This window comes from Onychostoma macrolepis, chromosome 16 (assembly GCF_012432095.1).
Source record: "Onychostoma macrolepis isolate SWU-2019 chromosome 16, ASM1243209v1, whole genome shotgun sequence".
NCBI lineage: Eukaryota > Metazoa > Chordata > Actinopteri > Cypriniformes > Cyprinidae > Onychostoma > Onychostoma macrolepis.
In genome coordinates, this window is record NC_081170.1 from 31,282,030 (window position 1) to 31,297,594 (window position 15,565).

The 15,565-nt window shown below is 39.5% G+C and overlaps 1 long non-coding RNA gene across 1 annotated transcript; it reads right to left on the bottom strand.

Moving 5' to 3' along the window:
• Nucleotides 1-591: 591 nt before the first annotated feature.
• On the bottom strand, nt 592-1,621 carry LOC131522317 (uncharacterized). Its single transcript, XR_009266504.1, has 3 exons — nt 1,453-1,621; nt 1,141-1,310; nt 592-785 (listed from the first exon to the last, which is right to left on the bottom strand). It is a non-coding gene; the product is annotated as an uncharacterized LOC131522317 (long non-coding RNA).
• Nucleotides 1,622-15,565: the final 13,944 nt, after the last annotated feature.

Genomic DNA, 15,565 nt, shown 5'->3' on the forward strand with positions numbered 1-15,565 from the left:
GTGAAGAAAACAAGAACATCCTCCAGAGAGACATTGTTTTCAACTGTAAAACATAAAAAGAGAGTACCACAATTAAATGATGAATATGTTAAATTATACATTTACATTTACATTTAATCATTTAGCAGAAATTATACCATTGGAGTAATGCAAAAGTGTTATAATGTCACAGACAACACTAACAACAGTCCGGTGAGTATAGAGAGCCATTTAGCAGCAAAAAAGATAGGAGTTGTTGAAGACCGTAGCAAATAATCTTTCTCCAAGTCTGCTGAAAGCATATATACTACAATTTGTGGACAACAGCCATAACAACAAGATATGGTGGTGGATGTGCATGTCCTGTGTTTTTTTTTTTTTTTTTTTTTTAAATACCTTGTGGCCATAATGAATGCATCTTCACTTTAAATGTTATATTAATGTATTTATAGAATATAAACACCAATTAAACATTATATATATATATATAGCAATGTTTTTCCACCACTGTCATGTACCACTATGATGGAGCAAAAAACTATTTAGAAAACAATGTCTTGCATTAAAAACTGTGTGAAATACCAAACTTACTTAAAGCATACTGAAGATAGTCTTGCCATAAAGCCAGGGTCCGGCACTCTTCTTGGAATGCATTACTCCCTCTTTCAGAATGAATGATTTGGAAGAGATTCTCCACATCATTTGCGGTTAAGGCCTTTTCAGCCTTCACAAAAAGGCACTTCGACTGAACAGGATATCTTTGGAGAGCATCTAGGACACCCAGAGATGTTAAGCCATCTCTGAACCTAATAAAAAGGAAACAAGTTGCAATGTGTAGTTTATGTGATTTGAAACATGTATCACTAGTATTTTTCACGTTTAATTAGGTGAGGGTACGTGGCAAATTAAACATAGCCTGATTGCCACGTTTAATCAGGCAACAAAGCATACTTTCACTTGTATTGTTGCACTATAACATGGAAGTGGAGGTCAATCAGTAATTTATCTTATACTATAGTAACACTTTGTTAGCAACTCAAAAGTCTTTTTTATATGCTTTCCACTTTTATCTCTTGTATTTCTGCCATTTTACAGCCACAAAACTATATTTCATTTTTCTGACAAGGTACAATTACATTATGTGTTCAGATATAAACATACCTTTCAAATGGTGCACGGATCCGCTGAAGGACCTACCAGTGAGCCAGATCCAAAGCAGTCTCTTGTTTCTTTTCCAGTGTTATGCGAACATTGTGACCAGCAAGACTGATTAAGCTGGCTGCCTGTGCAACTGCATCTTGTAGTTGTGATTCAGTCTTGGCCTGTAAGATCTAAAATGATAAAAAAAAAAATAAAAAAAAAACATTGTTTAGAATGAAGATATACAACTATTAGCTTTAACTTGTTAATGAGAGCATGCAAAAAGAATAATTTGTATCAAAATACAATACAATTAAAAGAAAATATGCCTACCGACTGCACCTGAGACCTTGTTTCTTCATCGGTGATATCTTCAGTTTTGACCTTCACATTGTCAGGGTCCTTTTGAAGACACTCATACATAAGTTCAGACAGGAAACATGGACTCTGCCCCCCATGGGCAATTGACATTGCCATGATCTGGCCAGCATAGAAGTATGCATTGTCTTTCATCGCTGTTATCAAATGAAATTAAAACATTATGTCAAATGGGGACATCGAAAATATATTTAAAAAAAAAAAATCACACTGTCACCTGTCACCTATCTGTGTGAGGTTATAAAACTTGTTTTTAAATTATTTTTTTGTACCTGAAATGTAAGATGTCTTCAAATGTTGTACTTACAATGCTCATTTGAAAAATTTAAAATTTCACTCCATGATTAAATATTTAAGGATCCAAAAGAAATCCTTTAGTTGACAACAATATGAATTTATAAGTAGTGTACCTTTGGAGTTGCATGAGAGGATTTTAGCATTAGATGGCCCCTCAAAGATGCCAATTTTGTCCTTGATTTCATGTAGACAGAGTCGGAAAAACTCCCAAGTAGGTCCTCCATTCTCCACAGCACCCTCAGATGTTCCATAGTCATCAGTAAACTTAACATCTACCTTATACTTGGGTGAAAAATTGGATCTGCCCATTGCTCTGGATGTTCCATCCCACACATTTCTTCTTATGATATTGAAGCGTACAGTGCTTTCATTATTTACTCTAGAAGTAATCCACTCCATTATTCTCTCTAAAGTCATCTTTGAATCACTGAAACAATAAAAAAAATACAACAGTTTGAATGGTAACTCACCCATAATGTAACATCCGCAAGATTGTATATTTATTTTATATATTTTTGGCAATGGAAAGAAGCACAACTGTACTTATTTTCACTCAGAGAAATTTTTACACCATGATTTAAATATACATATACATTAAATTGCAACAATATTATAAATATTGTAGAAACAATGACCACTGAAAAGATTTGATATCAGATTAAAAAAAAAAACTATATATTGTGCATACATAAATATATTTCTGAACCATTTAGGTGTCAGCCTGTTTATTGCTACTAGTAAGCTATTGCTATGATACATTACAATTAAAACAATAAATGTTTTAAATAATATATTCTACTGACCTCTCATTTGTGCTGGACTCTAAGGACCTTGAAATGGCTTCCTGGAGATCAGCGTCATCAGAGAGCTATTCTTCCTCAAAGAGGTCAAGGTATGTACTAAAAAATGTAATATATCAACATTTTATAATGGACATTGTTAAGGTATGTATATATATATATATATATATATATATATATATATATATATATACTGTATATGATGTTAACAGAAATAGCTGCATTACTACAGGACAAATAACTTCCTAGATGGAATAATAACCTGAATGATCTCAAATGGACAGTCCATTAATTGTGTAAACAAGGATACAATCGTCTACTGCCAAGTGACTATTCTAACACAAAATCGTACTGTAAACAAGGCCTATTGACATTAAACCCTGACCATGAATATACTGTATGAAAAGAACATGTACCTGTAGGTTGTGCTGGGTGCATTGGTTTGGGTGGGACTATGGGATGCCCCAGAAGTGTTGCTAGCAGAGAAGCATGGTGTGTGTCCACTGATAGTGGGACCAATCGAAAAGTCATGAGTGTTGCCACTGGAGATGGCAGATGTTCCACTAGACAAGATATGAGTCTCATCAATAGTAATGGCAGCAGCAACAGTAGACATGGCGAGGTTGTCAGCTGAGATGGACGGTGCAATGGTGCAAATATCTTCATGTCAATACACCAAATAACTTCATCTCCACCGGAGATGGAAGGGGTATTACTGGAGAGAGACTGGACCTCAACAGTGGAGACGGCTGAAACAACTTCTCTGGAAATACCAGGCACACTACCAATGACTGTAAGAACAAGTAAAAATAGTTGGTTAACATTTAATTTTTTATTAGGATTTCACTTATATGAGAGTGTAAGCAACAGAACACATTTAGGGCTTCAATATTACATTGTGTAGCAGATTTAAAAGATTTAAAAAATTGTATATGGATGTAAATAAAAGTATTTACCACATTTGACAGGGTCCGATGTTTCTATGAAATCATTCCTGTTTGTGTGGTTACTGTCTTCATCAGAACATGACTGTCAATTGAAGCAAATAAATACCTTTATAATAATAATTTGGTAACACTTTATTTTAGGGTCTCTTAACTAGTCGCTTATTAGCATGCATATTACTAGAATATTAGCCATTTATTAGTAGTAATTAAGCATATATTAATGCCTTATTCTACATGACCTTATTCTACATCCCTCATCCTACCCAATACCTAAACTTAACAACTACCTTACTAACTATTAATATGCAGCAAATTAGGAATTTATTTAGGGAAAAGTCGTAGTTAATAGTGAATAAGTGTTCCCTATTCTAAAGTGTTACCAATAATTTTAATAAATTTATGCTTCCAATACACTATGCTAACAACAAAACAATTAAAAGAAATGTTGTATTGTCACAACATATTACAAGTACCAAAGTAAAATACAGTATTACTTTCATTCCAAAAAATGGTTTTAAGCTATTCTAATCTTAATTTTTTGCTTTTGTGAGTCTATAGGAAAAAATCATTTTATGTAGGAAGTATCGTTTACATTTCCAAACATTTCTTTTGACATGAAATATAATAATCGATTGCGATTTTCATCACCAGGTCCATCTGCGAGGAAACTGTTACAGACTAAATCCAGAATAACTGTGGCAACGTCTCCAATATGCTTGAAGAAACACCCCTGCAAAGCTACAGTACTGTGAAAACATTTAGACACTTCTGTAAAAATGCTGTAAATTTAAGACGCTTGCAAAAATAATGTTATGAATATATGTAATTTAATAATTAACTTCTATTGACTAAATCACATCAAAGTTTGCTGTAACCACCCTTTGCGTTTCAACAGCTTTTGTCCTTTTTTGCAGGTAGTTTTGCAGGTGAGTTTCTTCAAGCATTTTGGAGACGTTGTCACAGTTCTTCTGGATTTAGTCTGTCTCAGTTTGTTCTGTTTCTTCATGTAATCACAGACGGACTTGATGATGGTGAGTTCAGATCCATGTGTGGCGCAGACCAACTGTTGTCAGATTCCTTGTTATGAAATGTGAACTGATATTTCCTATAGACACACCACAGCAAAATAAATCCCCAAGATGGCGGCGCGAGTACATCGCGAGGCTCTGGGTCTCTCCAGATTTTGCAATTTTGCGGTATTTTGAACTGTAACGTCCTAATCTTCACGGAAACCTGGTTAAACAGCGGAATACCGGACACCGCTATTGAGCTAGCGGGACGCAACACACTCCGGGCGGATAGAACATTAGATGGCTCCGGTAAGACCAGAGGTGGTGGATTGTGCATTTACATTAACAAAGCTTGGTGCACAAACTCTGCTATTGTTGGGAGTCATTGTTCAGCTAACCTTGAGTTTCTCATGGTTAAATGTAGACCGTTTTATCTACCGCGGGAGTTCACTTCCACCATTATAACTGCAGCCTATATTCCCCCAGATGCTGATGCCAAGCTTGCTATGAAAGAACTACACGCAGCCATCAGTAAACAACAGACTGATCACCCGGAAGCGGCTTTTATTGTTGCAGGTGACTTTAATCACTCAAACTTAAAGTCAGTGCTACCCAAGTTTCACCAGCATGTTTCCTGTCACACCAGAGGAAACAAAACCTTAGACCATGTTTACACAAACATGGCTGGAGCTTACGTTGCGACACCCTCCCCACCTGGGACAGTCAGATCACCTTTCTTTGTTCCTCACCACCAAATATGCACCCCTCATCAACCGTGTGAAGCCATCAGTGAAGACCATCAAGGTGTGGCCTGCGGGGGCAGATTCCACACTCCAGGAAAGGTTTCTACACACAGACTGGAGTATGTTTGCTTCTCAAGCCACCAGTGGCGCTCACACAGACATTGACTCTTACACCTCCTCTGTATTGGATCATATCAATATCACCATTGACAGTGTTACAACCCAGAAACAGATCACCACATATCCAAATCAGAAGCCTTGGATGAACAAGGAAGTGCGACTCCTGTTGAAATCACGCAACACTGCCTTCAGATCAGGAGATGCACAAGCCTACAGCACATCCAGAGCAAACCTGAAGAGGGGCATCAAAAAGGCCAAGCACTGCTACAAGCTAAAGATAGAGGGATACTTTTCCAACTCTGACCCTCGACACATGTGGCAGGGCATTCAGGCCATCAGTGACTACAAACCCACCCACTCCACCCCCGCAGCCACTGATGTCAACTTCCTGAACGAGCTAAATTACTTTTATGCTCGCTTTGAAAGAGACAACAGAGAAACTGCCACCAAGCTCAATCCCTCAGCTAACCACCCAACAATCATACTCTCCTCCACAGATGTCTGCTAGGCACTGAGCCGGATCAGCGCGCACAAGGCTGCTGGACCAGACAACATCCCTGGTCGTGTTCTCAGGGCATGTGCGGAGCAGCTCGCTGGGGTTTTTACAGACATTTTCAACCTGTCTCTTGCCCAAGCAGCCGTACCAACATGCTTTAAATGCACTTCCATTGTGCCATTGCCAAAACACTCTAGTCCGAGGTGCCCTAATGACTACCGCCCTGTAGCACTCACACCCATCGTCATGAAGTGCTTTGAGCGGCTGGTCCTGGAACACCTAAAAGACTCTCTACCATCCACATTGGACTCACACCAGTTTGCCTACCGTAGCAATAGGAGCACAGAGGACGCAGTTTCCATGGCACTGCACTCTGTGCTCACTCACCTGGATAATAAGAACACTTATGCACGTATGCTGTTTGTTGACTTCAGCTCAGCATTCAACACTGTCATCCCAACCAAGTCAATAGCCAAACTTGGAGACCTGGGCATCAATACCTCATTGTGTAACTGGATTTTGGACTTCCTGACCAACAGACCCCAGAATGTTCGATCAGGATTCACCTGCTCCACATCCATCACACTTAACACTGGTGTACCACAGGGCTGTGTGCTAAGCCTGTTTCTCTACTCCCTCTTCACCTCCGACTGCAAGCCTGTGTATGGATCTAATTCCATCGTCAAGTTTGCAGACGACACCACGGTGATTGGCCTCATCAGTAACAACGATGAGACTGCCTATAGGGAGGAGATCCAGCACCTGGCCACATGGTGCACTGAAAATAACCTGCTCCTCAACACCACCAAAACGAAGGAGCTCATCGTGGACTTCAGGAAGGAGTCAAGAGGCACACACGACACCATCCACATCAATGGAATGGCTGTTGAGCGTGTCTCCAGTTTCAAGTTCCTGGGGATCCACATCTCGGCGGACATGTTGTGGAAAACCAACACCTCCAGCCTGGTCAAGAAGGCTCACCAGCGCCTCTTCTTTCTGAGGACACTGAGGAAGAATCAGCTCTCCTCTGCTATCCTGGTGAACTTCTATCGCTGCGCAATAGAAAGCATCCTGACCAACTGTGTCACAGTATGGTATGGGAGCTGCTCTGTTGCGGAGCGCAAGGCACTGCAGCGGGTGGTGAAAACTGCCCAGCGCATCACAGGGACTCCACTACCTGCCATCGAACACATCCAGAGGAAACGCTGTCTGCATCGATCTCGCAGCATCCTTAAGGACTCCTCTCACCCAGCCCACAGACTGTTTTCTCCTGCCCTCCGGCAGGCGTTTCAGGTGCCTCCGGACCAGGACCAGCAGACTAAAGAACAGTTTCTTCCCCAGAGCTGTCTCTTTACTGAACTCTAACCCCCGTTGATCCACTTCCTCATATATTATTAACTCTTCTCTCCTACCTCACATCTGCCTTATTTGCACTACTGAATGTAAATTTTTATTACAGTAACAACTGTTTACTTTTGTATCTTGCACTACCATACCTAAATTGGACTATGCTCATTTGCACTGCCGACTGTTGTTTACATTATCAATGTTTACATTAACATTTTGCACCGTATGTCTAATTGTAATATGCAATCACTTCCACTGCACTTTTACACCTTGTTTATAGTAATAGCCATCTGTATATATATTATATTGATAGTACATATCACCTGTAAATTCTGTTTATAGTAATAGCCATCTTTCTATATATATTTATACATATATTCAGTACATATCCTTGTCCTGCACTTATTCAACCATTGTATATACTGCACTTGCTGCTATTGCACTTCTGGTTAGACCTAAACTGCATTTCGTTGCCCTGTACCTGTACTTGTGTAATGACAATAAAGTTGAATCTAATCTAATCTAATATATTAATAACTGGCTTATAACCACTGTGGAAGGTCGAAAATACTAGGGTTCCTAAGAATGTTGACAATACTGTAATTTTTTTTAAAATCTTCAGCACTACTTACAGATTCTTTCTCTTCACTTAAAACGACCTTGTCAGGCCGGACATAAATGGACTTCTGATGAAAAAGTTATTTCAGAAGGTCTCCACCTAAAGTCTGTTTAGAAGTCAGGGATGGTTCCACTAATTTGTTGTGGCACGGCATCAAGATTTGTAATCTGACGAAATAAAAAGCACACTGTATATGAACTTATTTTGAAGCCACAAGACTACACAACAGTACATAGAAAGGTATTAGTTTCAATACACTGTTTTTCTACACATACAAATTTAGATTCTGTCAGTATATCACTTGGTCAGTTCAACTAAATTTAGTTAAATGAATATAACTTTAAAGGAATGAGATATTTACAACAATAATGGGTCCCACTTTATATTAGGTGGCCTTGACTACAATGTACTTACATTTAAATGAATCATGTGATACAATGCACTTACTGTGTACATACATGTTTTTACATTGTACTTATATTTTTTAAAAATACCTGCATGTAGTTACATATGTAATTAATTTCTGTAATTACATTTATAATTACTCTGTTGACCCATCCCTTACACCTTAACCCACCCTTAAACCTACCCATACCACCAAACCTGTCCCTAACCTTACCTGTATTCCACCTCAATAGCAGTAAAAGTGTTTTGCAATACAATAAGTACATTGTACTTATTTTTTGATGTAAGTACATAGTAGTTAAGGCCACCTAATATAAAGTGTGAGACAATGTATTGACAAAAGTGAACATTGTGTGTATTTTGTTACATATCACAACCAGGGATATTTATCAAAACACAAACACTCAAAATTAACCTTACGTAGTATTACTAGTATTCCTGCAAAAATACAAATAATATAAAATAAGTCACAAATGTGATTAAACACATGGTGACGTTTACCTGCATCCCTCCACAATTGGCTGGAAGGCCGCTGTTATTGCCTGCATAACTTTGTCGGCGTCCCAGTCACACCCAAATTCCACGGCAGATTTAATATGTCCATTTTCAAAAAGCCAAGCTTTCTTGGCACGCCTTGGCACATGTGTAGATGTATGGTCTGGCAGGAGAATAACTTCTTTGGTGAAAGACTGAGCCACCGGACGTAAACTGCCTAGTGCCTGAAACCTTAACATTAAAGAAAATCAAACCATATTTAATTCAATTAAATATTTATGTAGGCCTACTTTATATTAAGTTATCTTTTCTGTTTACAAATTGGGAGCTGTGTTAAATTGATTTATTGTAAACTGTAGTTATTAGTAGTAGTAGTAGTAGTAGTATTTGTTTTTTGTTTTTTTTGTCTGGTTTATAGTCAACATTTGTGCACAACCATCCAAAACTATTAATTCCAAAGTTTAAATGAAACTTAAGCCTCATAAATGTATTTGGAATAAAGATTTACAATTGTCTACTTCTGAAATCATACCTAACACTTGTTGCCGATATTGCTGGGTTTTGCTTGATTATGATTATGATTATGACTGAAATAAAACTACACCTGCAATTCTCTAATTCATTCTGTTCTTACCTCTTATGTCTAGGGCCCTTTTGAGTGAATGGGCAAAGATTGTAGATAGCTGCTGTGGGTGGTCCCTGTGAGGTAGAAGGCATGTTTCTCTCTGTAATGTTTGCCTGATGAGCAGGAACTTCCTGGCCTGTGAAGTTCACCGCATTCACTCTTCCACGATGAAATAGTGAATGAATTTCTTCATCAGTAGAACGGTGTTGAGTACGGTTACCAGTATTTTGGCCCGTACATGCATTTGCCAGGGTGTTAATTAGCACATCATTACTTAAAATTCCATATATTCATATTTCATTCCATATATTCAGACTTTCATTCCATATATTCAGACTTCCATTCAATATATTAAAGTTCCATTCAATATATTAATATTTCATTCCATATATTCAGACTTTCATTCCATATATTCAAACTTCCATTCAATATATTCAAGTTCCATTCAATATATTCATATTTCAAATTATCCCAAGAGGCTCATGTACATATATATATGTTTGACACATGCTTTTATGCTTCCTGGTCTCTACGTCATACTGCCCGTGATGTCTCGCCCATCCATTGGTCTGATTACACACGTCATTCAGAGCGTGGTCACGCTGAAGGCGTTCCCGAAGCGTTTTGACGCAGTGTCTCGTTTCCTTAGGGAACTAGGGTTACATACATAACCTTGAGATATTTTTTTCAAGAAACTGTACAAACTTAGAGACATTGCTGTCGAACACTTTTGAGAGATGCACAGACTCACAGAGGTAATCTCTCTCTCTCTCATGACCAGAGGTTGCGTTAAACTTTAATATTATCTGTCATTCTGACGGACAGGGTTGTAAAAATTCCGTCATAATCTATTATTACCCGTCATTTTAATTTTCGTATTTTAATTATAATAACCCATTTAATTGCTTTTATTTTTGTTCACGTTTTCATTTTTAATAATGAACCTTGTTGTGAACTTTTATCTTCTACGAAGCAGAGACCAGGAGACGTTGGGATATCTTTCATACAGAAGTTACTCTTTATTGAGAACTCGCTGCGCGTCGCTGTAGTCATCCAAGTCTAACTAAAGCAGTGATACATTGTAGTTTTAAATACATTTAGGGGGCAGTGCTTAGGAATGGAGACCAAGCACCTGGGTGACGACTTTAAACAAAGCATGCAAATGAGAAAGACAGACCCAATCAACAACACTCGATTGCATTGATAATCCAATCAGTCTAACGATTCATGTCTGGGCCAGGGGGCTCCGAAAGCCATTTGCAGAACAAAAGATTCGAGTCTGGCTCATTTCACTTACAATAGGAGAACAGGAACTGGCAGGGACCTCTTGAATCGTTCATCTGATGTCATCATCTTCACCATAAATGCTAAATACAATGTATATAACTTCTTCAGTTTGTACACTATTACATTGGAATCTAAATTAAACATTTAAATAAATTTGTAATCCCACAATTCCCCCTTTGAGAGTTCTAATAACTCTCACAAAATACAAATTTAGACACTTAAAAGTTCATTCTTGTAACATGTGATCGTTACAGGCACATAGCACTTGTTCTGTGTTGATTGTCTGTAGGGACGAACTGCATGCTGACACAGAAACAAACATGCAGCTCCGTGAAGTTCTTAATAGTCTTTTCTGGTTGGAACTGTCATTTCTCGTGATGGGCATGAGTCATTTGTTGCATGAAACACTTGATACTAACAGGTTTCCGAACCATGAAGAATTATCTTCAGCCATCAGGTGTAATTTTGCTGAAAGATCAAGAATGTCTTGATCATGTTGCTGGATGACTGAAGTTCTCGTATGTGATTCTCTGCGTTGTGTATTTTTTTTCTTTGTTCTGTCTTTCGTGACAGTTGGCTCGGCAGTGGGTCTCGTTGTCTTTTAGAGGTTGTGGCTTCATACGCAGGTGAGGAGTTCGGTGCGCATGGGTCTTGGAACAGCCATCAAGTGGTATCTGCACAGAGGAAGAAAGAAAACAAAAGACAGCAGTATTTGTTCTAAAGACTACAAACATTAGGGTTGTATCCTCTGTTCAATCTGAGTCTGCTATTGTTGTTCCTTCTTTCCCTATTTCTTAATTCACGAGACACCTAAAGAACAGTGAGGTGAGGGTGGACTAGTGGATGGGGAAGGCCTATGAGGGTGTGTTCACCACAGGGTTGGCCCCCGAAGCCTGTTGCATCCGGTTCTTCCCTGCGGCTCCTCACTGGTCCATGTGTCCTAACCTATCCCTGTAGGTGGAGGAACAACTTTACAGTGTGACACATGAGTCCAAGTTTTCCTTCCTGACACAATACTGCAGCTGCTGTAATCAACATCACTTGATGTGGTCCGTACCACTTAGGCTCTAATGGCTTGTTTCTGAACGACTTTATCATGACCCATTGACCTGGGATGATAGTGTGTCCACCTTCTAGTGGAGTCTGCCAACACGACTCAACTCTCTCTCTGGCACTCTGTACTGCCTTTGTGAGGTTTTCACAGTAAGTGATCAGGGCATCTGAAGCAATGTGAACATCAGCATTTCTAAGATCAATCACACCTGGCATCTGCATAGGACGCCCAGTAATAATTTCATGAGGGCTCAGTCCTACTGATCTGTTAGGTGACGCTCTCATACTACACAGTACTGCGGGCAGTGCTTCAACCCATGGTACTCCTTCCTGATGCATTTTGCTTAGCCTGGTTTTGATTGTTCTGTTTGATCGTTCAACCTGTCCTGATGCTTGTGGCCTATAGGGACAGTGAAGGTTCCACTTAATCTTCAACATTCTAGACACTTCCTTGACTACCTGTCCTGTGAAGTGGGTACCTTGATCTGAGTCAATGCAATCTGGTAATCCCCATCTGGGAATGAAATCAGTAACAAGACATTTAGCAGTATGTGCAGCTGTAGCACGCCCTGTTGGATAAGCTTCTACCCATCTTGAGAATTTGTCTATTACTACCAAAACGTCAGTTTTTCCTTTACAAGGGGGCAATGATATGTAATCAACTTGCAGGTGACGAAATGGCCCTGGTGGAGCTGGGGTATGTGCTGCTGGTGTGGTGGCTGCTGGTACCTCATTATTTTTCTGACATGTTACACATCTCTTGACTGTTTCAGTGGCTATGTTTCTGAATTTTGGATTCCACCAGTGCTGGACCACTGTGACCCAAATTGTGTATTTGTTGAGCCAAATATGGCAACAGTGATTCGGGAGCAACATACTTTCCCCCTTTGGTCCAGCAGCTGGATGAATCCACAGTGGCTCCTTTGTCTAACCATGTCCATGCTTCATATAGAGGAACGTCTTTATACAGATCAATGATTGATTCCGGAGGTAGAATTGTCTTCTGTGCTGTACTACCTGAACACACTTGTACAGTTGCATAGAAACAAGCCTGTTTAGCCGCTACATCAGCAAGAGCATTACCTTTAGCTTCCGTAGTATTAGTTGTGAGGTGTGCTTTCACTTTGATCACCGCTAATTTCTTTGGGAGTTTCATGGCAAACATTAAATCTTTCACTAATCCAGCATGCTTAATGGGGGATCCAGCAGAAGTTAGAAATTGTCTGGTTTGCCAAATAACACCAAAATCATGAATTACCCCAAAAGCATACCTGGAATCTGTGTAGATATTTGCAACTGATCCTGAAGCTAGCGTGCATGCTCTTGTTAAGGCTACTAGTTCTGCAGCTTGAGCTGAAAAATGATCTGGAAGACGACCTGAAGCAACTACTTCAGTGGTGGAAGTTACTGCATATCCTGCTCGTCTGTTACCTTCAATAACTTGAGCTGAACCATCAACAAACAACTCCAATTCTGCGTTCTCTATGGGAGTTTCTGCTATTTCACTTGTCGCTGCATATGTAAGCGTAACACAATCATGAGTCATTTCACCTTCACCCTCTAACACAACTTCAGTCATTGCAGACATCATACATGAGGATGGGTTTGTGACTGGTGCACGCTGTATAACAATGTTCGGGGCTGTGAGAGTTGCTAACCAATTTCCCCAACGGGAGGAGGTGACAGAAGTGACTTTTGCTTGATTCATTAGTGCAGACACTGCGTGAGGGCATTTTACATTTACATTCTGACCTAACACCATTCCTGATGAAGCCTGAAGCGCTAGATGAACTGCCTGTACTGCTCTGAGGCATGGGCCCATACCTTGAGCGACTATGTCAAGTTTACCAGAATAGTAATGAATTGGGCGTAAGCTGCCCCCATGATCTTGCATTAGACATGCAGTCATAAAGCCTAAGTGTTCATGGACATAAAGCACAAAGGGTCTATCTGATTGGGCAATTCCTAATGCTGGTGCTTGACATAGTGCTCTCTTCAAATCATTAAAAGCTTTGAGATGAATTTCTTCCATACAAACAGTATCTGAATCTTTACCATGGCCTTTCAACAAATCATAGAGAGGCTGTGCAATCGAGGCATAGTCTTCAATCCAAGGTCTACAGTAACCTGCTGTTCCTAAAAATGAGCGGAGTGTTTTAATGGTAGTAGGCGGAGGTATGGCTTTGACTGAAGCCGCTCGATCCTGTGTAATGGATCTATTTCCTGCACCAATTGTTTGACCCAGAAATGTGACTTGCTTTTTAGCAATTTGAGCTTTGTGAAAGCTGCATTTGTGTCCTTTTTTATGCAAATAGTCCAACAATGCTGTCAATTCAATTTGATGTACCTCGTGGTCTGTTGAGGCAAGCAAAATATCATCGACATATTGAATCATAGTGGACTGTTTGACTGGACATTCTGGGTCACACAAATCACGTCTGACAGCCTGATGATATATAGTTGGGGAGTTTTGAAATCCCTGTGGCAATCGTGTCCACTGGTATTGTTCATAGTCAACTGTGAAAGCTAACCATGACTGGCTGTCAGAGTGCAACGGTACAGAAAATAATCTATTAGACATATCAATTACTGAAAAAATCTTACAATCTAATGGTAAGCCATTACAAATTGTAGATGGATCTGCCACTAGGGGGGTGATTTTATCAATATGTTTATTGGCTACTCTGTAGTCTATTGTAAGTCTCCATGTCCCATTTGATTTCTTGATGGGCCATATGGGTGAATTACATGGACTGTTGGTTTTAACTAGCACTCCTTGCTTCAGCAACTTTTCTACAATAGGTTTGATTCCCTGTATAGCTTCCTTATTAATCGGATATTGTTTGGTGACCGGAGGTGGATTTCCCGTCAATTTAACTGGTTCTACACCTGTTAACAAACCACAATCATCCTTGTCTTTAGCCCAAATTAGATGATTCTGTAAGAAAGCATACTCAGTAGGGATTGCATTATTGGTAGAAACTTGTGCTGAGGAAATTTTATGCTAGCGGATTCTGAGGACACGTCTAACGTTAGATGTACTTGTCTCAGAAGATCCATGCCTAAAATTGCACCTGTATTTAATGGAGCACATAGCAATTTTGTAGTCAGAGTTTTTGGGCCAAATTGTACCTCTATGGGCGGGGTTTCATACAAAACAGAATCTTCACCTATTACGCCAGTTAAACAAAGTTTGGTTTTCTTGTATGGGATGTTTAAAACTTGTGCCAATTTTGTAGGAATTACTGTACACTCTGCACCTGTATCAAGCAAAAAATCAATCTCTTTCTCTTTTACGCTACCTTTCACAAAAATTATTTTGTCATTGTGATGGATTACAGGGGAAAGGTAGCTACTCACAGCCCCAACAATTAGTTTTTTTTCCTGGTCTTGTTGTGCTCTAAGAAGAGCCTGTACGAGCTGTCCTAAAGTTTCAGTGGTCACTGGCGGAACTACTTCAGGGTTGTAGGCAGGCTGAGGAGGAGCAGAATTATGCATAGCATTTTTTTTACTATCTTGCAACTTCTTCCTACACTCTTTCTCCCAATGTCCTAATTTTTCACAGTAGTTGCATTTGCCTTCTCTTTTAGACCATCTCTTGTCTTGTTTTGTTGTGTTAAACGTAGCTGCTGCTACTCTCACTTTTGCCTTGACATCAGCATCTCTTTCCCATGTAGCTAACCTGTCTAGGTTACTTCTGAGAGTTCTGTTAGACCAAGTTAGAGCTAAGAATGGTAAAGCTTTTCTGTATTCGGCTACAAGGCCATCTGACCAGATACGAACTAGGGGTCCCTTGTCATCTAGCACACTTTCAGGGTCATCAA